At 36.4% G+C, this 25,510-nt stretch overlaps 1 long non-coding RNA gene across 1 annotated transcript; it reads right to left on the bottom strand.

Moving 5' to 3' along the window:
- Positions 1 to 2,169: 2,169 nt before the first annotated feature.
- LOC109145493 lies at positions 2,170 to 6,490 on the bottom strand. The gene is made up of 3 exons (XR_002046880.3): positions 6,370 to 6,490; positions 5,101 to 5,166; positions 2,170 to 2,992 (listed from the first exon to the last, which is right to left on the bottom strand). It is a non-coding gene; the product is annotated as an uncharacterized LOC109145493 (long non-coding RNA).
- Positions 6,491 to 25,510: the final 19,020 nt, after the last annotated feature.

Below are 25,510 nucleotides of genomic sequence, written 5' to 3'. Positions count from 1 at the left end.
CTTGTAATAATAAAATGCCTCAGATAGTCAGATAGTGCCTTGGTCTATCACAACAAGACCAACTTGCATAATCTCAATCTGAAACAATAAAAAGTTTTCACTCTTTACCTCTGTTTGGTGTTCTAGACCTGAAAATTTAATTGTCAGCTGAATATTCTGAAACCTTTAGACAGAGCATGTATTTATGTGCACCTGAAAGTGTATATAAGGATATTACCCTTACAGAAATTATCTTCTCATATAGCCAAGTTCAATTTCGGTGGCAGGAGTATGTGTTTTTAGTATGAAAAATAAAGGTTATGTAGTCGGGTATTAATTCCCATGCAAATTACTTGTTATTTGCAATACATAGTATTTTATACTCTGCCCAGTGAAACAATTACACTAGTTCTAAAGGTCTAAAAAAACCCAGTTCTTACTGAAGATTATCAAATAAATAAATGTGCACTACTTTCCCATTTCATTTTTATTTATATAGTTCTTAATTTAGACACTCAAAAAATAACAAAACACAGAAATATGGACTAAGATTTTATTTTAATTTTTAATATTACAAATATGCTCTGTTTTTCTTCTTTTAAACTGTACAAAATGTTCATTGCACTTTTCTTCAATTCCTTCTGCTGTTACAAAATTTAAGTTTTTGATCAAAGAACAATGGTAAGAATGGAGAGATAGCAGCAGCCAGAAGAGCTAAGGGCGCTGTCCTTTGGCTCCACAGTGCCCAAGGTGAAATTCTCCAGTGTTATGTCCTAAAAATCGAAACCTGACTATTTTCTGTCCAAAGACTGACAGCCCAGACTGATTATCTGCCTTCTGACCCTCATGAACTGGCATTCCAAGGTACAACGAAAATATCATCGCTGTAAAGTATAAAAAGTACAGTGATGTTGTCTGCTGTTTATAGAGCTGCTCAAAAGTTCTGCAACAAGAAGCAACACAGGTCCTTCAGGGTGTGTAACCTGCTCTGCTGCTCACACAGCACCTGTATCTGCCACAACCACAATGCAGCCCTGGCACAATCACAAGAATCAGAGTGAGGTAGGTTTCTTCAGAATTTCCAGGTTTTCAGTCAAGTTTTTAGTCTGTAGAGCTGGCAGCCCCTAGGAAATCCATCACAGCCTCTGCTCCCTTGAAGGACACCACATAACTTCTGATTTTCACATACATAAATAAATATCATAGGAGTTTCTGCTATTCTTAGCTGTCAAAAGCAGCACCTAACCATCTCTGACTGACACCTGAATCAATCACTCTGAAAAAGTTTAAAAGTCTAGATAAAATAAGTACGATGAGTGCTTGTTTGCTCAACGGTAATAAGTCATCATTTCATCACAAACACTTGAAATGCCTAAAGTAGAAAAATATTTCAATACTGCATCAGGCTTGGGAATTTAATTCCCTTTTTTTATTTCACAGCTTTATAAGTGAGTCTAGCAGTTAAGCCAGTTATCAGTAAGTCAAACTTCCCCATTTTCTGACCGTAGTACAGGTCTCATCTAATTTTTTTCTGTGTGATACAAGATGAGAATAATGGAGACATTAGTGATCCATTAACAATAAATTAATGAAAATACTAAGTTTGAGAATCACCCTTGAAGGATAGTGTAATTCCCTTCCTGATAGCATTCTACCCTGGGAAAAACGTGCTTTTACAAAAATTTAATAATAATTAGTAGCTTCTATTTACAACTTCTTTTCAATCAAGAATCAAAGTAATTTAGTCAAATACATTGGAAAAATTTAACTATTACATTTTAAGTAAACCAACTTAATCTACACCGGAAGGTGAAGTTGTCATGCATATAAACATTTTGACTCATCTAATATTAATCAAGAATACATTTGAATGCATTATGCAGAGAGTAGAAAACGGGCAAGAACATATTTTTAAAAAGGGTAAAAGACAAGGTGAAGTCAAGATCCCAAGCAAGTCCCAGAAGGCACCCACAGCATGGATTAGTCAAAATGTAATGTCACTAGTGAGGAAAACAAAATTTATTTAATTATTTAATTAGCTGCAACAGAGGCGGGGGGGGGGGGGGGAGGGTTGGGACCACAACAAAAATAACCCACCACCAAAGTTGTCTGTAGAGCATAAAAATACTGACACATTCTTTTATCAAGGTAACAGAGTGTGCTCTGTTCGCTACGTGTGGTAAGAAAAACCCAGGACGAGAGAAAAGCTACAACAAAAACTTTAAATTATACAGTAAATAACACAAATTCAGGAAAGTTTGGTTGCATGTTTTTGTTCAAACATCATTTTAATGCATTAATGTATTTTCACATGTTACTTTGGATAAATTAACAGCCATTTGCAAAGACCTAGCATAGCTCTAACAATCACAGAAACTACTGATACACTCACAAATGCTTTAGGTAGCAGTTTCTTCTCTTGTATGCCTTCAAGGATTGACACATATACTACAATAAAAGGTTTATCTTCACGCAGTTGAGAATAAGGTAAAGATTAGAGGGAATTCAGAGGTACTTAATTAAAGCAGTTACCCTGACAACATCAAGCAACAGTAAACATTACAGTACAATACAATAACTAGCTTCTTATAGTTATCCATTTGTCTAGACATGCTCTGTTTCTGTGAACTCATGCTCATTTTCAAAACTGCTATTATAAATCTTTCTCACATGAAGTCCCAGATCCTTGCATAATTCCTCTGATTTCAGTGGAATTAACACCAGGTGGAGATCTGGGCCAAAGAGTCAAAATTCTAAAAGCTTCTTGGCACTAGATGGAGATTTCTCTCAGCTTTGTCCTTGGAGTTTCTCGGCTTGTACTCCTAGCCCCTTAAAGTCTTCTGTAGTTTGCTGAAAATCCAGATCTGGGAAGTAAAAGGTGCTCTCATTAGCTCCTTTCTCACTCCTTCCTCTGCTGTCTTTGGCCTTGCCTGCAAACACCTAATTTCATGCTGACTTCTTGGACTCTTCCTTCAGCATTTACCTCCTCTTCAAATCAGAAGTCATACCTGGCCTAACTCAAAAAAAAAGTAAATAACATTTTATGTCCAATTGCCAAAGTAGGTGACTTAGAGCAGGAGCTGGTTTACGGTTTTCCACATATTTAATTCATCCTATGTCTTACACACACACACAAATATCCAAAATATCTTTCAAAGGACAGAAAGCAGCTCTACACAGACAAGGGAATCTTTCCCTTCCAGATCACCAGCCTAGTAAATTGATGGATATACAAAGCTGGAAATGTTCATGCAAGTACAACTCCAACTATTGACAGCAAGCCACTGCTTGTAACAAGGGTTTTCAGCAGTTTTAAACAAATCAATGATATTATTCTCTAGGCCAGTTCAGTTTTTTCTTCAGACCTCTTACTAAGAGTTTTATATCCAGGAAGCATTTCAAGGATGTTTTTGTGAGGAGTACACTTGAAAGGGTACTGAAAACCCTTTCTGACATAAGGAATAACCTTTGTAAATTTTCCAAACAGGAAGACTCGGGGTAAGAATTCTGTAGTGTTGAAATGTTTACAGTGGTTTTTAGGTAGCTTTTCAAGTTAGCATCTCATACTTCCCCATAGCTTTTAGTGAGTAATAAGACCCGGTTATTTGCCATGCATTTTATAGTAATTTCTCCCTCTACAGTTGGACCCTGGATGTCTGTATTATAGTTATATGGCACAAAGGAACTGAATTTTTTAATTAAAGTGAGAAAGATGCTTGTTTAATTACACTACAGACAATATGCTATTAGTCTAAAAAATTTTTTTAATATTTTTGCCCTACAAAGTGCAGGAAATATTAGCTCACTACTACTTCTCCCGTGTTTATAAAAGAATTATGCAGTGACAAATACAAGTTCTCAGGCAGAAGGATATAACAAATTATTAAAGAGTTGTGGTTTTCCCCCAACTTTGTTCTTTCCAGTTATAGTAGATTTTAACATATTGGTCAAAGTTGCTGAGAATCCTTGGTTTTTCTCATGTAGAGATGCCAGTAGAGCAAAAGCTCCACCCAAATACTATTAGGCTAGGTAGACTGTCACATTTTCATTAGCCATCTCTATGTATAATTGTCAAGCAAAAAAAACCCAGAAAAGGACAGCAGCCCTGGTCCTTGCACTTTTCTAAAATATTTATGATCTGGGTATCTAGACAACTATTTCTAACAAAAAAAATTATATTACTTTTTTCTGGATATTACAAATCCTTCTGACTGCATCTCCCATAATAAGAGTTCATGGTTTAAACTGTTAGCCCAGGGGAGTCAATAAGATGCAAAGTTCCGTACAGAGCTTTAATAAACCTACAGGGCAGAGGGACTGAGGAGTTATGAGTTCCAGCCATGTCCCTTATTATATAAGGCTACAACTAATATTGCTTCTTGCTTATAGCTCAGAAATACTGCACGCAAAATTACTGAAATAAAATAAGAAAAAATTTAAGAATATTAATGCTGAGATAATGAAATAATTTTCACAGGAAATACATGGTCCAGCTGCAAGTGTACAAGTGTCTTAATCATTATATTAGCAAGAATAAATCTCACTAGCACTTCCAGAGCTTGCTTTCATTCACATATGTTCTTCTAACCTTTACCCTACCCATCATGCTGCAATTACTTTGATCCTCCAGCCAAGAGGAGTCCAAACCTTTTGGATGGAAAGGGCATTAAAAAAATTTTTTTTTGCCTTCTACAGTGGAATTGATGATTTCCTATATCCTTCTCCTTAAAAAGAGTTTGCACGGCATGAAAAATTTTATAAACACATCAAATTCAAGTTGCACTAGTAAAAAGAATTTAAACCACACTATTTTGATATTTTGACTGTTTCTAAAGTAATCTACAGTTATTTGCTGAGAAAAAAAAATTTAAAACAAGACAAAAAAATTAAGACCACAAACAAACAAATCCAACAAATAAACAAACAAACAGAATCACAGAAAGAAAATACCTCCCACAACCCAAAAGACTAAGAACATTACAAATTTCTGAGTTAAGAACCAGGTCTCCAAAGTGAGAATGAGGTAGACCCAAGAAACAGAAGGGCAGACTTCAAACAGTTCTGTTCTCTAATAAAGTTTTACTTAGAAAACAATCTTCTTCACTGTAAGCATCAACATACCTTTGTACCATGCTTCTGCCTCCTTTTCAGTCTCCATTTGCTTCTTTCAATGCCTGGACTATTTCACTTCAATAAAAGCAGTAAGATTTTGGAAGTGAGAAAATATACAAAAACTGGTCAGGTGTGTCACTTTGTCTCTTGCCACAGACTATCTTACTACTCCTTACTAAACCTACTCTGTACTACCCACTTTCTTACTACAGACATCAAATAGCAGAAAATATTAGGCATCAATCCTGAGTCTTATCTATCTGTCACTCAATAGGTAAGCACCTTGTTCCTCAGTATTTCCTTTTCCAGCTGATGTACTCGTTTTCAGATAAATTCTGCTTGGGAGGCGGACTAACTCTGCAACTTAGTTTCAAACTTCATTCTATCTAAGAATGACTTTTTCAAATTTTTTTTATAAAACACAGAGCTCCAAACTAATCTTAGCAAGCAAACCCCAAGACAATTCAGACATGAAATTCTGTGACTACGCTATGTCATCATAGATCTTCAATCCTCAGAAAATGTCGTTTCTCAGGTACCCAGAGAGGAAGGATTTGTCTAGTAAGTTTCAATATACCTTTCTACTTTTCTATACTTACTTTTTGTCTTGTTGTATTCATACTTTACTGGCTTCCAAGCTTCTAGCCTTTTACTCCCTATTGCAGAAGAAGATGCAGTCTTTGTACCTTCTTCCAATTCAAGAAATTTAAACATATTCAAGGAATTCTTTTCCTAAACAGGTTTAATTTCATTTTAAAGCTGATCCCTGTTAGAATATCAGCAGAAATTTAGAATATTTATTTGATCTAGACTTTGAAAAAAGCCACAAGAAAAAGCTTTCTTGTGTTACATCTCAGACCTTGCAGAGGGTAATGCAAATTTTACCTGTGTATAATACGACCAGTTGCATCTTGTCTGGTTTACCTTGTAGGTTCCTCTACAAGAAATCAAATGTTCTTATATCCCTTTATATATGCTGCTATATACTTGGGCAACATCAACATTCCTTGAATATATTACACTTGAAATGCCGTAGTACTGCATTTTTGGTGGCCACTGGTGTGTGCCAAGTTTGGTACCTTTAATTCAAACAGTTTTGGCTCTAAAAAATCTACACAATCTCATGGCCAGAAATAACCATTATTCTCCAGTATGAGCACTTTCTAATTTGTTACATGTAACCCAATGACCCAAAAGGTCAGATCCTTCATTCTAATTACAAGGTAGAAGCCCTAAGCCTCCTTTAAAAATCATTTAGAGACCATTTAGATAACTCACCTGTTAGGTCATTTCATTCCAACCATTTGCTTTTCAAGGGTCTATTTCAGGTGCAATTGAAGGCTTCGTAACTCTTTTGGGTCTTTTTGTCCACCTTAAGAAAGTTTTATTATTGTAAATATCCCTTAATAGAAAGTTTTTGACCAAGCTCTGGGTTAGTTATTTGGGTTAGTTATTTGTTTCTTCTGAAAACCTGATTAATGTACTGGTCCAGTTTCTCAGTTTCTGCAAATTGTCACTTGTACTGAGTACAACAGAGTTAAAACACTTCTCTCCATCTAAGAAACTTCCCTGTGTTCTTGTAAATGGGAAAATTCATCATTAAGTTCGCCACAATAAAAATAGAAAAAGCTTTTTTAGTAAGTATTAAACTACAGCAGCAACAAAAAGAACAGTATCAGATCACTTCCTGTTCAAAAATATCAGGTTCCATCAAGCACCTCTTCAACCAGATTTCAATTTCATATCACAGTCTCTAGGTCAATATCTGCAGTAGCTTAATACAGATATTTGTGAGAAAGATTGCTATTTGCTTTTTAAAATATTTTTACAAATTGCTGTGCCCTGGGGACAAAACCAAAACCCAAACTAAAACAAACTAAACACAAAAAACAAAAACAAACAAAAAGATTGCCACTGCTATAACTCCAGATATCCTTTTGCGTATGGTAAAAGGTCTAATTTCTATTACAAAGACATTTTCCTATTTTTATTAAGCTTGTACAATCTCTTCTGGACTTCATGAAAAAACATCAATACCTCAACTTTTTCTCAGTTACTACTCTTAAAGCTCTTGCTTTTTGAGTGGAAAAAATAGCTTAAAAATCACAGTTAATTTGGAACACCTTACATAGCCCACATTTGGTTCAAATTAGAAATAGACAGGAAAACAACCTGTTTTCTTTTCTTAAGCATAAAGAATCCTAAAAGCAGAAAGACAAAAGGGATGTACAAGTTTGGGGGAAAGACAAAATAAAGCTTTGAAGAGAAGTGAATACACAGAATCAAGAAAATGTATAAGAGATTATTGACAGGGTCCCACAATACTATACACTAATATGGGAAAATTAACTGGTGCAACAGGACAACTTCTGTTTCACATATTTTTCAAACACTTTGCTCTTACTGGATTAAGTTGCTTTGGCGAAAACAAGGCAGGGGGCAGTGCAGAGGGAATAACAGTTCTACCAAGCCTACTTGTAGGTACCTAGGTGAATTTAACAGCTGACTCTTAACTAAATGCTGGGGACTCTACATGCACACTTTGTATCGATTGGAAGAGAATTTCTTCCTGAAGACTGCGAAAATATTTTTTGCAGTTTTATTCTGAAGAGTAAAAAGGCAAGAAAAGAAGAATGAGAAAGTGAATGAAAATGGAAAGAAACAAAAGGTTTTCATAGAGAGGAGAGAGTTAATTTTTTAAATATTCTTAGGATCATTAAATTATTCAGGGTTCTCAAAGATGTGGAAGTCAACTCAACATAGAAAACAAAAAATATCCATGCTCCACTAAAAGTATCCATCAAACAAAATTTTCTTTCTTTGCTTGGGAAGGAAGAACAAGTTGCAACAGAACTTTTCAGGGTCTTCTTCCAACCACCCCAATATTTGTCCTTTTATCAGTTCCCACATTTTATGTATGAAGTAGAACAAAAGGCAAAGTATGTGCCAGAACTAACCAAAATTTAACTAGGCTTGAGAGGAGAATTAAAGCTAATCTCAATCCTTTATTATGTATCCTTTATTATGTAACTGAGTTACACTTAAGGGTCAATTTACTTCCAATGTAAACACATGTCCTGAAGTGTCTGAAAATTACTGCCCCAACAGGAAAATACAGCATCTTTTCCATTTCTTCTTAGGCTGCCCAGAGTGCCGGCATAGTTCCTGCTGTCTGGTACTTTAAGATTTGGGACTGTAACAATGCACCAGAGGGGAGATGCAAGTCTGGTGGGAATGGAAGGAAGATAACTACTGTCATTCTCTTCCCATCATAGACCTTAATTCTGGGAGGAAAAAAGTCATATCCTGTTGCTGCCTGTTCTGAGCTTCCCCTCCCCCCTCCCAAAGACATGTGCTCTGAGCTCTTTTGTTCCAAGCGCGGGCAAAGCCAAATGTAACTCAGACTCTTCAGCAGTGTCTGATTGGCCGCTCACCCCGGGTCCGCCCCCAGTCCTCCCCTTTCCCCTTCTCCTAATAAAAGATGGTCGAGGGGAGGCTACGCCCTCTCACTCAGCTCAGCGACTTTCCTGTGAACATCTCTGGTTGTCTGTCTCATTTGAAAGCTTCTAACTGCAGGGAATTGAGCGAGCGGGGAGCTCTATTTCTCCCTCTTTGCTTCTGCTGATGGTATTTGATCTGCAGCTGATTCAGGTACCGATTTTAGAGCTACTAAAGTGCTAGATCGCCCTTACTACCTCTCAAGGCTGCTCGAGGTTTTCTAAGGCATTGAAATACAAGCGCTAGCTGGTATAAAGCTGAAAAGATACCTCCACAATATCCTGTGACAGGCAGTAGGATGTAGCAAAACGTTGCAGAGGTGACAACACTTGCAGTTGCCAGCTCTGCTTTGTCCCACATTCCTTGTTGTGGAGTCAAGGAAACAATATGGAGAATCTGCAAAATTCACGTGTGGAAGCAGAAGACAAAAACACTGCAGAAAACCGTGGGATCTCCTCTGATGCCTGATGTGGTAGAACAAGATAATTTTTTATTCTTCTGCTGAGTCAGTTAGGCACTAAAAAATATTTTGGACACATTATCTTTATAAATTCATCAATCTGTTCTGAGAAAAAAAAGTGACTAGGGAAACAAGCACCCTGAAGAAAAAGCAGTACTGCCTCATCAACAGAGTAGTTCAGTGGTTTAGATCTTTGCTGCTGAGGCACTACCAAAATTCGTTCCTTTCCCTGAGCTGTGGTGACCTGATCCAAGCTTCCTGCTGTGCTGAAAACTGCCTGAGCTGCCAGAGTAATGCTCAGCTCTTCTCTCCACTTCCTGAAGTGGCAGTCCTTCTCAGGACATAATTTAGAACTGAGAGAACATCTTTTTCAGTCACTCTTCTGCTTTTTCAGTGGGGAAAAATATCACTTCAGAGATGATTGCTGGTATCTCATGGGTTTATTGTTTATGCCAAAGAGAAAATTAACAAGAGATGCAGAGCACCCTTGGCATAGACTGTGCAACGGCCTGATTGCTAGGGCATCCTTTGGGGACTTAAAATCTGCTCAGACAGAAGGAACTTGGCTCTCCAACAACCTGGCTAAGAGCCCTAGAGACAGGGCTTCCAGAAGAAATGATCTTGAATTTTCTAACAGTATTTTAAAACTACTCTTTCATTTCTTTTTCTTTCCAAATGTCTGCAAATGAAGTGTTTGCTTTCATATTGAATAGAACATTTTGACAAGACAAACCCAAATAATTTAGTTTTAATTCTTGGTTTGGTTGCCAGACTGCCAAAAACACTAATGACTTACACAGCCTTACAATTCAGAAAATACCATTTATAGGTACTTTACTAATATCAACTAGATGTGTGTTGCTTCTTTTCTTGTATGGTTTTGTTACTGGAAGCAAAAGTTTGACAGAGGGATTGGTGAATCTTTTTTCCAGCTTTTAAAATTAGACAGGGCAGCATATTGGAAAATTCAACATGCTTCATCAACAAAGAAAGTGATTCTCTAAAGAAGATTATAAGCAGAAACCTGGCAAATTTCGGCATTTTTTCCATGAAGACATGTAAGTATATCCAATTTGGTTATGCTGCTGCCTTTTACAAACTATAGTGAAATGAAAGTTCTCAAACATATCATGTCTTGCACAGCCTTGTCTGCTATTGGGTGGCTGTCTACACTATTTAGTTTATTTCCATTAAATCTGAACCATTATTATTTTTGTTTCCTTACCTATTTTGCCACGTTAACAGAAGAAATGACCGGAGTCTACATTGACTTATTGTCTATTGACATTCACTTCTTGACTTCGTTCATCTCCTGAGAAACCTCAAACTTTTGGGAGGGTAATGCTACCATTTTAGCAATTAACAGTGCTTAAGATGGGAAAATCACAAGGGGGGCAAAAATTGAATAGATTTTCTTCTTAAATGCTGAAATCTGAAACAGTTTTATTTTGCCTTTTTCCAAGCTCTATTCCAGGAGAAAAAGAACGGGAGAATGATTATTCAGCAAAGTATGATCTATATCATTCACTGCCTGAGAGGATCTCATGTAATCTGATTCGACATAATTGCACATTCTGAGTAGGACTCACACTATCATAAATATTTATGTCAATTGGAAATGGCCTATCCCTCCCTAGAAATTACTGGACATTGTTAATTATCATCACGGAGTAAATCAGAAGGGAAGAAAGACATGGACTCATCTCTCCTAAGCCAACCAGCTGAAGTCAAATTCAATCTTAGCAGCTCCAATAGCATAAACCTGCACAACGCAAGTTTTACCTGACTCACAGCTCTTTATGGATCAAATAACACCATACTGCACAGCTACTTCAAAGCAATCTGAAAGTAAAATGGATATAAATTTAATCAATTACAGCAGGACCTAGTTTCTTTGATAATGTTCACAAATGGCTTGTCAAGGGGTACAGAGCTGAGGAAAATGTGTATATGGATATAACCTGCAGTTATATACCTCAAAAAGTCAAATAGGTCTATTTTCAGACAGCAGCACAAACTATTCATCCAAGTACTGTAATTCAAGACAGGAATTGATTCAGCTGTCCGTAAATTTCGAAATGGAAAATACCCGTTATGGTAAGTATGTAGTTCAGTGTACTTACTGTGTCTATGAACTTACTAAGCACTAACTGTCAAGTACTTACAAGGTTAAAAAAAAAGAGAACTTGGGTTTCATGTTAAAGTACTTAATTTCTTTCCCAAATTAGTTCTCTTCTGGAAGATAATGCCTGATAGTTATCCATGTAATACTTTCATTATCATAGAACGGAGAATAACTGCATTAGGCGCAAAAGAGATGTGAACTGTAAAGGTCGCTTTCCAGATAATGCAATTCATCAAGGGGACTGAGAAGGTAGTGGGCAAAATTCACAATGAGCATCAATTTCTTTCCTTCACTTTCCTCCACCACAATTTTAGTGGAGAGAAAAAAGTCAGACTCACAAATTCAAAAGAGGTTTTCAGCTGCCAAAGTGAATTTGCTCCACCACTGTATCTTTTGAATAGGCTTTTAGTACAGCTATGAACAGAAGACGATAACCATCAAGGTCTGAATGATGAAAGAAAACTCCTATATTCTTTTGATTTCTGCTAATATATACCCAATTCATTATTTTTACAAGGAAAATCAAGTTCTCCACTTCTTTACACAAGTTTCTTTTCCATTAACAACATGAGTATAATATCTTCCCTGTATTTTACTTTATACACCATCCTTCATCTCAGAACATTTTAAACAGTTATTGTTTGCATTTTATACATAATGAAATTAAAATACAGGAAGGCTAAGGACCAGTTTCTCTGTTGTGTGCAAGCCTGAACCATCTCAGAGAAGAAAAAATTTTGGCTGAAACAAGATTATTCCCAGATCACCCATGCTGCTTTCCTTGCAAACCAATGAAGCAAGGGGAATAGGAAAATCCACCAATTTACAGTTTCTTTTTTTGATAAAAATATATTTACATGACACTGTCCTCTTTTGACATAGAGAACTGCAGACACCGTAGTCGACCCTCATTTGAATCATACCCACATAAACATTTCTCTTTCTGCCAATACAAACAAAGTCCTAGCCTTGCTCAAAATAAGCTGTTTTCTTCTGTAGTAGGGATTTCTACTGAGAGCTAAATACAAAATCTCAGCATTTGTATTCATTTGATTCGTCCACTTTACCAGTCAAACTGAGAAGTCTGGAACACACTGGCAGTATTTCCACACCATCCCTGCTTTTTCACTTCTGTTCTCTATCTTGGCAGATCTTTGCTGGATAGTAGTAGACAGCGTCACTTTGCCTAGTCCTCTACTAAATAGCAATTTTAGCACAGTTTTAGCACAGGCATAAGAGACCTTTCTTTTTTGGTGAACATCCTCAGAGAGGTAAACTCTGTCATCACTATTTTGCTTAATTATTAAATCTTTAAAATATGTTTTTCCAGAACTACCAGCACAACTTGCAAGCACCTGAGAAAAGAAATTTGTCAATACACCACCCTTAACAGGAAAAGGGGGAGTCCATTTTAGGATGCTTCTGTGCTTTATGGCAGGTGGAAGAGTAGCCAAGAATTTTTAATAGCACTAATCTAGCTCACAGGCTTGACTACGTAATGAAAGCCTTGAACCAGCCATAAGAAAAACGTATTCCAAAAAGTGTTATTAATGTATACTAATCCTTACCCACTCCTTCCCAGAAGAACAAACTTTCTCTGGTTTTATTATGCCCGTTATGTTGTGAGGCAGATAATTTAACGTCTTGATACAAATACAAAAATATATGAAAGGAGATATTAAATATTTCTAAGCACAGGGATGGTCCAGCACTAGCAAATATTGCATATAACGAAATTCAGAAGTAATGACAGGAGATTCTTCCTTAAAATATATCTATTCTCAACTGTTCCTATTTCCCATAGGAGAAGATAGTTTTCAAACAACTACAAACCTGACTTAACCACCAAATCATAATAATTTAGTAGTATTAGCGCTTTTTTTTTAATGCATGGCTAAATGCTGCAAAGCAAATGAAATTGCCTTAGAGACATCTGAGACCAAATGCTGAGCAATTTTATGGACACGTGCTGTTAAAATATACTTGGCTTATATGCCAAGCATTCAGCTGCTCTCTATTCTGTAACAGAATGGACCAAGGATCTGGCTCACATTTTTATTTCTGCACAAAGTGCTTCCTAACACAACACAACACAACAAGTGCCTTTGGCATTTCATGTTAATGCTAATCGACAGCTAACAGTTTTCCATGAACCTCACAGAGAAGAGAGTTGCTGGTTTTCATGAGAATTGCACTCTGATCATCACCTGGCAGTATATACAAACTGGTTACAGGGACTCTTGAAGAAGGGCTTTGCACATGTCAAAGTTGCTTTATTTTCTGGGAATCTTCAATGTATCAGATATTCATATATTCATGAAGCACTACTCATGGTTAACTCAGGAGAGCTGGTGAGGCAGTCAAATATTTGAAATTAGTATGAAAAGCTTAAAAATTTTCTAAACTCCTCAATCAAAACAAAAACCCCTAAAATCTTCCATTTCTACAAAGTATTGGTGTGGGATTTTCACTCATTCAATCTGTTGTTGGTGTTGGGCTGGGAGAACTCACTTTAGATTTAATTTCTCTTCAGGCAAGAGCTAATATGGTATTTGAATGCTTTGGTGTGTTCAGAATAGCTTTGTTATGGACTGAAATCCATCTGAATTCTGCTTGAAATGGATAGTCAACTTAGTGGATTAGTTGAGAAGGTAATGAAAACCTTTATAAATCAGTAGTCAGTAGACTATCTAACAGATCACACGAGCTTTTTGATCCGCCTCTAATTCATTAAAGCTACAGTAAATCCCACCGAATTCGGCTACAGTTAGCTCTATGTAAACACTAATGAAGTAGAGAAAATTAGCAAAAAATTTTCCAGAACGAGATACCTACAAAATGCTAATGTGTTTTGTTTCTGTATTTTCCCAGAATTGACAAGAGATGGAGGTGATAAGTCCTTTCGTTTACCTGAACAGTGTGCTTAAGCACAGGCAGCTCTTATGGAGACCCATATTTGAAAATAAATCGGTAAACAAATTTGGCTGAACATTTATTCCTATATAAAACATGTATGACTGTTTCTAAATACAGCCCAGGCCCTATTAGAACCAAAATCCATGATCCAAAGCCCATTAAAATCAAAGGAATGACTCCCATTAATATCAATGGCTATTAGACAAGGCCACAGGCAGGGAAAATCCCCACTGAAAACAGTGGGAGCTCTGCCTGCATAAACTCCCCTTGGAAGCTGCTAGTGCTTTTTCTTCTTTCATTTCTTCATTAATATTTTATAAACAAAACTCCCTAAACTTAGAACTTGTACATATAATATTATGCAACATTTTTGTTAGAATCTTGCTGGTCTTAGCAGACCTTTTTTGTACATATTTCTATGTCACTTCAAGAGCAATTTGAAGATAGAATCTCCTTTTGGAAGCAAATGCTGTGGTTTGTCTTGACATTGTCGCTACACGGAAGGTTTGGTGGACTAGAAAAAGCTGTTAATTTAAGTTAATTTACCCATTAAGATGTCAATCTAAGTACAGTTTTTACCCCCTTTCTGACAGAAGAAAGTAGCCTTTCTTTCAGAGTTTACTAAAATGAAACACTTTTTCTTATTTCTATGCACAAGAAACATAATACACTAAGCATGCTTTTTAACTGAGTTTAGTTAAGTGTACTGGGAGATTCTGTTAAATGTCATTTGAAGTGTCTGCCTCAGAATTACAATGGTTTTCCAGGGCTAATATTGCAGCTTTTCACAAGACACTGTGCAATTAACGGCACACAGAAGTAAACTGATAAACAGGCTTTTGTCATCTGAATGCAGTTTTTCATGTCACAGACAGCCAAATGCTATTTTTAGGTACAGAGATATTTTAAATTTCTTTATGAATTGTGGAACATAAAGCTCCTTCAGATGCATTTATTACAACATACATGTGGGAATGCTTATGCTTTCTATTGAGAGACAGCAAAAAAAGATTTTAGGCATTACCTAGTTAATTGTTATTGATTCCCATGTAACCATTTCCTTTATTGACACAATTAGAGCTTTCTGCAAACAGTTTGAAATATTAGTTTCACAGTTATGAAAGTCCACAGCTCTTCTTTTATCATTTTTCCATAGACTTCTAAGAAACAGAATGTTTAGCAAACATGAGAAAAAACTCACCACACCAAAAAATTGAAAAAATATAGAAATCATGTGAAAAAGCTAGAAAATATGTTAACTGAACAATAAATAAATGCAATACAAAGCTACATGGTGACAAGGAAAACTAAATGCATAATATCCAGACCTTTAGTAGGCCTTTTTCTACCTCTGAGGTTAAGTCCTGGCACTGATGACTTGTGAGCAAGATGAAGTGGAAGTGGGGAAATCTTTAACATGTGAGGCTATAACTATTTCAATCAAAGCTATTGACTATCCCCAAAAATCAAATTAGTGATCATGCAAGAGGCATTTATAGGCAGTATTTTTTGACAAAACACCCGACAAAACTTAACTGTGTCTGAGACAGATAGAAGAGAAAGAGAGTAAGAGAAAATATTAAATACAAAAAAAATTAAAATGGCGAATGAATGATAGAGGAAAACAGTGAGAAGCAGGATATAGACCTCTTTCCATTCCTAGGGCAAATATTTATATTTCTGCTTTCAACTTCATTAATGCCTAAGATGATCTAACAGGAAAGCTGAGCTTAACTTTCCAATACTGGTCATGCATAAGCAAAACTTACACTCTAAATATGAAAAATCAACTTGAAAATTTACAGTACTGCTCTGTGCAGAATTCCCATCAGATTTTTTCAACTGTGCAAATATATAAATATAGTACAATTTTGCACAGTTACAAATCTTTTTTTTTTTTCTTTCAGGATTGTTACTGATTCAAAAAGGAGCTTATAAATAGGAGCTATTCATATTGATTTAAACCAGAGGTGAATACTCAGTGAGAACAGGGCTATGTTCTAAACTCTTTGTACCACTTTATAGAAGAGAGGGATGGAAAATTATGGTCTCAGTCTATCGGAGCATCAGCAGCTTACTTGAAAGCCTTTTGATATCTCCCACTCAGTACAAGATATATTACACTCAAAACTTGATGGTGGCAGCCGTGAAAGCTATGCCAAATTTGTCCAGGCTTCAGAAGCACTATAATTCCGCTTTTTTGCTGTGTTTTTTTTACCCAGGTAAGATTTCCAGAAAGAAAAGGAAATGGTATGCCTAGGATAAATTTGATATACTGCAGTTTTAATTACACCAGCAAAATTTGGTCCCACTGGGGAATGCAATCTTCAGTCTTGCTTCTGTCGCTCTTTGTTCTACTGAGTTAATGGATGAATCATAACAAGAGTGCAACTTTTCACACAGCTTGTGTAAACTCAAGTCCCAGACTTCAGATGCATCACAAGTGTACCTGCTCTGAAGTATCTTGACCTTTTAAAATGGAACAAGAATATATTTGAAAAGTGAGTTCCAGATAAGTTAGTGCCATTTGCTTTGAGGAAAAGTGAGGAAATCTGGACCCACAAGAGAAAGAATGAAATTTATAAGCAACCATATTCACTCAGATGGGTCAGTGACAAAGCTGATTAAATAAAGTTCATTGTCAAAGCATGAGGGATCACTCAAATCCCATCAATATTGCTACCACCATCTTTTTGTACCTGGATATCATTTACAAATTCTGTGACTAATTTATAGAGACAGGATGAATATTCACTGCAACCTCTGAATATTCCTCATTGTTCACATTGTGTTTGATAACATACATCTTGACACAGATGAATATAGACTCTGCACAGTAAGAAAAACAACCATGCTTATTGTCAGGAGAATAAGCCTTATACTCTAGCTTTTGCGTTATTATAAGAAGTGTCAGAAAGGTTAATCCAATTCCACACTATAGGATTCCCTCAAGACTCAAAAGCAGAACTTAAAAATGTATAATCTGGTCTCCTGTGTCTGTTAATCCTCTGCACCAATGATTAGTTCCTGTTTAGGTTAGCAAATAAAAAAAAGATTAAATGAAGGTTAAAGGTTCTCTAAGCCTGTTTCCTTTTTTTTATTATTATTACTAATAATCATTATGCTAACAAAACTTAAGTAGGGTTTTAGAGCAGCAACTGGAAATCTCCTTCTTATGATGGAATAGTGTGTTCCTTGGATACACAAAATGCATTAGGCACAGATTCAAATAAAATCAAAGCTGGTGGGTTACAAAGGTCAAACAAATTAAGCTTTCTCTTAGATTTGCATCACCATCTGAGCCCAATAACATGCTTCTTAATTGAATAGTAAGCACTGTCAGTCAACCTCAACCAAAGCAGCTCTGATTATGTAATGGCTTTCAATTGTGATTATTTCAGTGTAGCATATGGAATATTTCACATCACACTTCGCTAGCTTTGCTACTGCTGACATCTTAATCTGAAGTGGAAGCTATTTAAAGTCCTCTGATCTCTCAATTGTTCTAAAATATGAGCTATTTAAATACATATTTCCCGAGAATTAATGCCTATCAGTTGCAATGACCAATTGTTTTCTGGGCCATCTGTAAGTTTATGGAAAAGTAGTTTTGCTGAAAATTTAAAGTCTGAAAATCCACCCCTCTTTTGTTTTTCATCTTTTAGGGCTGGTATATTACATTTCTGGTTCAATAATTGAACAATTTTATTTTGAACATTTGTGGAGTAACTTCTCTAAGACATTCATCTCTCAAAGCTCCGGAGAGTTACCTACACAAATATTTTTGTTATGTGTATTGATCTGCACACCTGTCCTTCTACATAAATATAAAGCCAAAGCTACATGAAAACATATACATAATTGACAAGATGGAAAATTATTGTATCATTACTGGAAGATTGTCCTTTTAATTATGTGTTCCCCCATTTGGGGCATAGAAATTTTGGGCTGGGTAGAAAAAGTACCTTTATGTTGCAGAGTACCGGATACATCATGAGCAATACCAGAAAATACAAGGTAATAGATATTACAGTAGTAATTCCAGTAGAAATTACAGGTGTAATTCTGCCAGTTCTGCTGTGGCAGTGCATTATAATTTCCAGAAGGAGTAATAGGGTAATCTCTTTTCCAAGAAAAAAAAAAAAGGAAAAATCCTGACATAAACTAAAAGCCAAGATAAGGTCTGTTTTAACACTTTGATATTTGCATATCATTTGACCGATACCTGATGTATGACAGCTTCTACAAATCTTCCATGAAGTGGAATATGTAAAGATGCATTTTAAATTATACAAACCATACATTTCTATTCATGTATTATTCTTTATTTTAGAAAAATCACTTCAGTGCAGTGGTTTGGTTTTTTGTTTTTTATTTAATGATGATAGGTGATGTATCTGACAGAGAACGAAGCATTTGACATCCCACATAAAGGATTACTGAAATGATGTGCATATCTCTTTCTTAAAGATCTTTATAAAAGCCAAACACTCCTATACTTTTATTTTCTATGGCTCCATTTTAAAGATGTGCATAGCAGCATGGAAACAGTCCAAAAGCTCAGCTGCACTGGAATGCTTTTGATGTAAACTCTGCCATCAAAATGCATGAACTCACAAGGAACTGTGAGCTGATGAAAACAGGAACCACAACATATGAATGGTTTAGTTTACCTGTGTACTCTCCGGAGCTGGAAGCTGGTCTACTGCTCTTTCTAAGGGTGGGAAACAATATCATTTTCTCTGTAATTTCTTCCCCTTAACTCGTTCTAGCAGAGACTTTAAAGAAAAACAATCTGTTAAGGTCATAATGTTCACAAATCAATAAAAAAAACCCCAGATACTAGTCTCATTTCATTCAACAAACATTTTGCCAATGGCAGCAGCTGAAGTAGCGTATGAGTCAAAGATTTTAAAATGTTAATCTGGCATGCAGTCTACTCCATCTTCTTATGAAAAAACTGTAGTGTCCAAAGGGGATAAAACTATGTCTGGAATGAATACAAAGAACATATGACCATCAACCAAGTTTGCAAACAATACTCTTTTGTGTATGTCATTGAAAAGAGTGCAACTACTTCCCTTCTTGCATATGCAGAAGAGCAAGATAGAACCAAAAACTAAATCAAAATGTTGACCTTACTAGAAAATTTCCTGATTTTGTCACTAAAAATTTAGTATTAGGTTTCTAATTAAAAAGAAAATCTCTGATTTGCTAACAAGCAGTAATATGCAACATAACTGATATCTTCCTGATCCACTGCTGAATATACTCAGAGTCCTAATTGCCTTTAACCTTAGCTTTAATGGTACACCAGCATTCCAAACAGCATGCAATTCCAATCTTTCAATCACTTTTCACTGAAAATGATATTTTTAAAAAACTTCATTGTCTTTCCCATATTAGGACTGAACTGCAATACTTTGTCCTTACTCTGTACAAACTGCAAACTCATCCTTTGCATCCTTTTCTTAGAGTTACTTCATGCCCCCTCAGTATCTCAGCACAATCTCTCTACTCTGTGAAAGAACACTTGCACTTACACAGAGATGTCTATGTACGATTTGAAAAAACTCATCTGTTCTCTCCTCAGAAAGCAATTTTCTTTATCCGTGAGCAAACATATTTCATCAGTTTTGGGGAGGTTTGATCACTGTTATTAATTCATGGCAAATGTCAAACAATGATATACTCCGGGGCCAGCACATCTCAATGCAAACTTGATGTGTATTATTGTGCTGCATGCAGCTGTAGTGACTGCAGAGGCACCTTTATGAGGAGAGGCTGGGGCTGCCCTGGGTGGAACCCAGATAATTCCAGCAGCTTCAGCTGGCCCACTGCAGGGCACAGCTGAGCTCTGCAGCCAAGGTGATGCTGTCTCTGGGAAAGTACATTTAGGAAAGGGAAAAAACGCACAAGAGGGGTAAAAAAATGAGAAAACAAGTGTGAGAATGAGCCCTGCACGTACTAAGGTCAGAGAAAAAGGATCAGAGGAGGTGCTCCAGGCAGACATTCCTCTGCAGTCCATGGAGACAACCCATGCTGGAGCAGAGAAACAATGTGGGGCAAAGAAGGACTAGAGAGGATCTTTATGGATGGACTGAAGACCCCATTCACCACGTCCCATTCCCCATCCCCTTCTTTTTTCACCATCTATATCTCTTTTAATCAGTGATAAATTAAATTAATTTTCTCCAAGTGTAGCCTAGTTTGCCCATGACAGTAACTGGTGAATGATCTCCCTGTTTTTACACACAAACTTTTCCATCTTACTGCCTCTCCCCTGTCCTGCTGAGGAGAGGGAGGAAATAAACAACTGGGTGGGGGGCATCTGATAGTCAGCCAAAGTCAATTCATCACCATTATACATCAATAAAACCGGATGATCTTCAACTAAACCTGATCTTCAATTTCATTTTAATATCTTCGTTAATTTTGTCCAAATTCAGAAAAAGAAAATGAAATGCTCTCAGTATCTGCTACTTAAGCAGAATTACAAATTGGAATGGAAATTTCATCAGCTTCATTCTTTTTCTTCCAAAAAATATTTGTAAAAGCAAAAATTATGCAATTGTCAGTTTTTCATCTCACTTTCCTCTTTTCCAAAGCTATGTGAAGACACCCACACATCTGTGCCCTGATATTAAATCCAAACTGTTTCAGAGCAGGGATGGCGGGCATTTAGAAGCCCTGGGACACTTATGGAGCTCTGCCTACCACCCCTTGTCACTTGTGCTAATGGAGATTCAGCAGCACTTTCTCTGATTGGGACAAATGTATCAAAAAAGGCAGTTTACGCACAAGCCCTCCAAGCCATCTGCTGGCAGCACGGGTATTTTGTGCCCTCTGTGGATTTCCCCTCTTAGTGAGGGCATGGCCACTTTTCATTTCCCAAATCAATTAAAGCTGCAGGTCATGACAAGCTGAGAGGCAATCTAACAACTACTACTTTCATGGTTTTTCATAGATGAGCAAGTATCTCACTGTGGAAGATATGCTTAGAATTTTGGCTGCAAGGCAATTACATTAGGCCTCATGGCATTTGAAAGCTTTGTTGAACCATATCTACCACCTATTTGTATGACTAAAAAGTGCTTGGATGCTCTTGAAAAAAGATTTGCTTACCTACAGCAATCATGCTAAGAACAATAAAGTATTTTCACATTGAATCAAGCAAATTTCATAGCCCAGAAAACATTAATGGGCAATGTTACCTGAATGTGTTGCATTTCATACTGCCATGTCCTTAATTTTTAGACACATTTTCCCAATCCATCACTTTGCAAACAAGATTTTGTTAACAACTTGCAGCCAATTGCTTATGTAAGACTTAACAATCATAAATATCTTCCCAACTGTGCAGCAGAGGGAAGCCCACATTAACAAACCCTGCTCTGCATGGAGCACTCTGATATTCAATCAGATGAATTAGTGGTTCAAAAAAGTTCACAAGGAAGACAGATGGCAGTCACTTAAGATTGCCTTATCACATTACATCCTCACAGACCTGTCTGCTGCATTCTCTCAATGTATGGCTAGCTGCAGGATTTCAATGGAACTCTCTTTTCAGAAAAATGCTCTTTCTGAATCTTTCCTAGCAGATTTTCCATCATATGTGAAAATATGTAGCAGAACCTTCCTTCCTTTCTCCCCATGTTTTTTAATCACTTGTCCCACTTGTCCTTTTCCCACCTCTTGTCTCCATGCTTTTAGTTACCATTTCTCCTGTCTGCTTTTTAATAGGAGAAAATTGGGTGGGTGGAAGTAATTCCAGAATGAAGTGGAGAAAAATGTGAAAAAGGCAGTGATAATCAAGGTATGTTTCCTTTTTTCCACCTGAAAATGAGAAATTAGTTATTTCAGCTGTTCATGAGTATTTCCCCTCTTTTTTTTTTTTTCAACACACAGCATTCAAGCCATTTCCTGTTTTCACAAATCATTGCTGGTTGTGATTCTCCATTTAATATGTACTCAATGAATTGAATGTGACTATTAAACATGTATGAGATCAAGCAGATGTTGTCAGATTGTCAGTCAGACAACTGTAGGTAAAAGGTCAGATAATGATTAGAGCTGAATTCAGTGTTTTCTGAATTCAATATGCAGTATTATAATATGCTTAGGTTTGGGGGGCTTGACAGGGTTTGAGGTCATTTCATTTGAGGATTTATTTGGTTTTTTTGTTTTGGGTGGGGTTTTTTAGCTGAAATTATAATGGAAGTAAAGAGAAGAAAAATATTTGGGGTGGTCTAGGTTTTAGGGAGATTTATTATTATTTTTATACTATAGGTTTCTGTCTTTATCCTTTTAAGGAATAAAATCATAAGCAGATGACATGTTGCTGCCCAAAAGCACCTAACAAACATATTGTCAGCAGCTGTATTGGAGAGCATATTTACAGGAAGAGAAAGACAGAGAAAGAAAAGGAAAAGGAAAAAAGGAAAAAGAAAATATAAAAAGATAGATAAAAAGATAAAAAGATAAAAATATGAGAGACAGAAATAGAGAGAGAATGAGATGCCTTTCTCTGTTAACACAAGGCTAGGAAAGCTCTGCCCTTTTACAAAGTGTTTATGACTAATAAGTGAGCAGAAAGGTTTGAAAGTTTTATACACTTTGTCAAGCTCATCATCTGGAAGCACCTCAACAAAAGATTAAACAGACCAGGTTAAAGCAGAACATACATTCACCGTCTTTAGTTTTTTAAGGAACTAAATGTCCCTCTCACTTTCCAAAGGGAAGTTTTCTCATTTGTTGTTTCATCAACCTTTCCTCATACATGTCCCAGACAGGTTAATGGCGTCCCTGTTTATTTTTCCATGTAAATGGATATCCTTTTTATTTTTAAAACATATAAATTTCTCTATTACAGAGATTATCTTGTACTTACATAAACATGTAATGTATGGAGGCTACTATTTATGTCTGTATATACACACATGCAGACACAAACAAAACCACAGAGGAGCAATACTGAATGAGAGAGAGAGACAGAGAGCCAACCCATGGATAGATGAAGATACACTATTATCTTGACTCTTATGATGATAATACACAGTTACACTGGAGTTAAACAACTGAAAATCCCACTGATGTAATTTTCAGTCTGCACCTAAACTACAGCTTACGGAACCTGTGATACAGAGAGAAGGGACCCTACCCAATAGGAGCAGCGTGGGAAGCATGATGTCTGCATCAGCTAGAAAATTGAAATCTTAAGGAAAAAAAATCACTCTAATCTAGGGTTTGCTTGTTGTCTGGAACTTTTGTTTGTTAGATTTTTGATGTGGGTTTTCTTAGGGTTTGGCATTTTGGGGTTTTTTTATTCATAAGGAACAAATGGACTGCAGATACAGAGATTTTGTCCAGCACTGTCACATCATTTTCTTTGATGGTGCAGGAGAAATGGGATAGAGGTTTATGACTTAATAAACAACATCTTCTTTTATTACATGCCACATAGTAATTTATTGTTTATTGCACCCAAATGTGAAATATTTTGTAATACATATAAATAAATATGTGTGTGCTCCTGTGTTTTCTAAGTGTCTGTATTTTTATACAAATGCACACACACAAAAAACCATGAGTTTAAAATCAATGTATCATTATTAATAAAGGAAGTAGCAATCCCTCATTATTTTCAAAACCACCATACTATACCTGTAACTGCACAGTGTTTCTCTGATTTATGTATTTCTAAATAAGTTGACTCTTAAGGGAACCAGGAGGACCTAGCAGAGATATTTTTCTTTTCTTCCCTCACACACATAAATTTGTGAGTTTTACAGAAGAACATCTCTGTATTTTTTCAATGAAAAAAACACCCCAAATGTATTTATTTGATGTGGATTGTACAGAATAACTGTCTTTACACTATACTGAAAATTACTCTTACAAGGAACAACAATATGATCTTCCATGAAAAACAAGACAGACAAAAATAGAAATAAAAATAAACAAAACAAAACAAACCGCCACACATTCAGATGTCATAATTCCCATATATCCCATGTTATTGATAATCCACTGACTACTTCCTTTGTAAAGAAACATTTTTTTAAATTTTCACCTCATAACATAAATAGCTCCCTGGCATACAGGATCTTGTACTCTCCACTAACAAAAAAAAAGACAATCCAAAAACAGTGGGAACTTAATCAACATGGTAAGTAGAATGATCATATAATATTACATTCAGTCCTAGTGTACACTTACAAAGGAAGTACATTACCAGTCTTTTCTATTACATATTAGTTTTCTAAAAAAAATGTGGTTTTATGAAGTATGTAATCTGATAAAAAAGGGCTAAAATGCAGTAAGCTTTTAAAAAAGTCAATTTTAAAATATACCCATTTTTGCAAAAAAAAAAAAAAATTGATAAATTAGAAATTTAATTTAATATGCATTTAATGTGGAAAACAGAATTTCTTGACTAGGAATTGTTCCACTCTTTGGGTTTTAACTTAGCCATCTATCATACACAAAAGAACTGTGAGCTTTTATTTCACGAACATGTAAGGTTGTATCAGCAATGTGCTGCTGCCTGCCCTCAGACAGAGATCAGAAAATGCTAGCATTTCCATTTCTAGCACAGACTATAGATCTCTGGCCCCTGTGGAAACAGGAGGGGGAAACAAAAAACAGGATCTATTGGTGGGTACTCTCCGGTGGAGCTAATAAATCCACACAGAGCAAGGATTATGTAGCCATAAAATTCATGACTCTGTAACTCACCCACCCATGCTTCTGTACCCTCCTCACCCTCATGCACTCACACCCCTGCTATGCATGCCATGGCTTCACAGTTTTCATAGGATAACAGTGACAATTCCCTTTCCAAACTGCCTTTGCTAGATGGACAGGCATGTGGGATTCTTGAAGGTGCATAGCACAGCTCCAAGGAGGGTGTCAGACAACTACAGTCATTGGGTCTTCAAAGACCTTGTCAAACTGTCCGCCAAAGGCAGCTCAGTGTTGCTGCACTGTGCATCCTTTCACCCCTGAGCTTGCAAGTCACCATGGTGCAGAGCCTGTGCACATGAGTAGGGTAGCAAATTAGGGAATTGTTCCACAGTTAATGAAATGGCAGTAATTGCCAGAAAAATGAAAGGCAACGGAGGCTACAAAATCAAAGGCACTGTCTACATGCCCAAAATTTAAAATCCAGCAAGAATCAGTATGTATAAATAAGAATCAATTATCTCTCAATACATCCTCCTTTTAACACAGCAACCTTGCATGTGCAGCTGAATGACATTCCATCAAAAAATTACAACCATACGTTATCATACAACTGGGTGTGCTCTCATATTCTGCTTTTGCAATTTTCCAGGCTTAAAAGAAGATACGCCAACAGTGTGACAGATAGCCTGAAGTGATGGGTAGCTGAGAGTAACAAATAACAGGCAAAAGCCAAC

The sequence above is a fragment of the Corvus cornix genome, chromosome Z, assembly GCF_000738735.6.
Source record: "Corvus cornix cornix isolate S_Up_H32 chromosome Z, ASM73873v5, whole genome shotgun sequence".
Lineage (NCBI taxonomy): Eukaryota > Metazoa > Chordata > Aves > Passeriformes > Corvidae > Corvus > Corvus cornix.
This window is presented reverse-complemented; position numbering and strand designations above follow the sequence as displayed.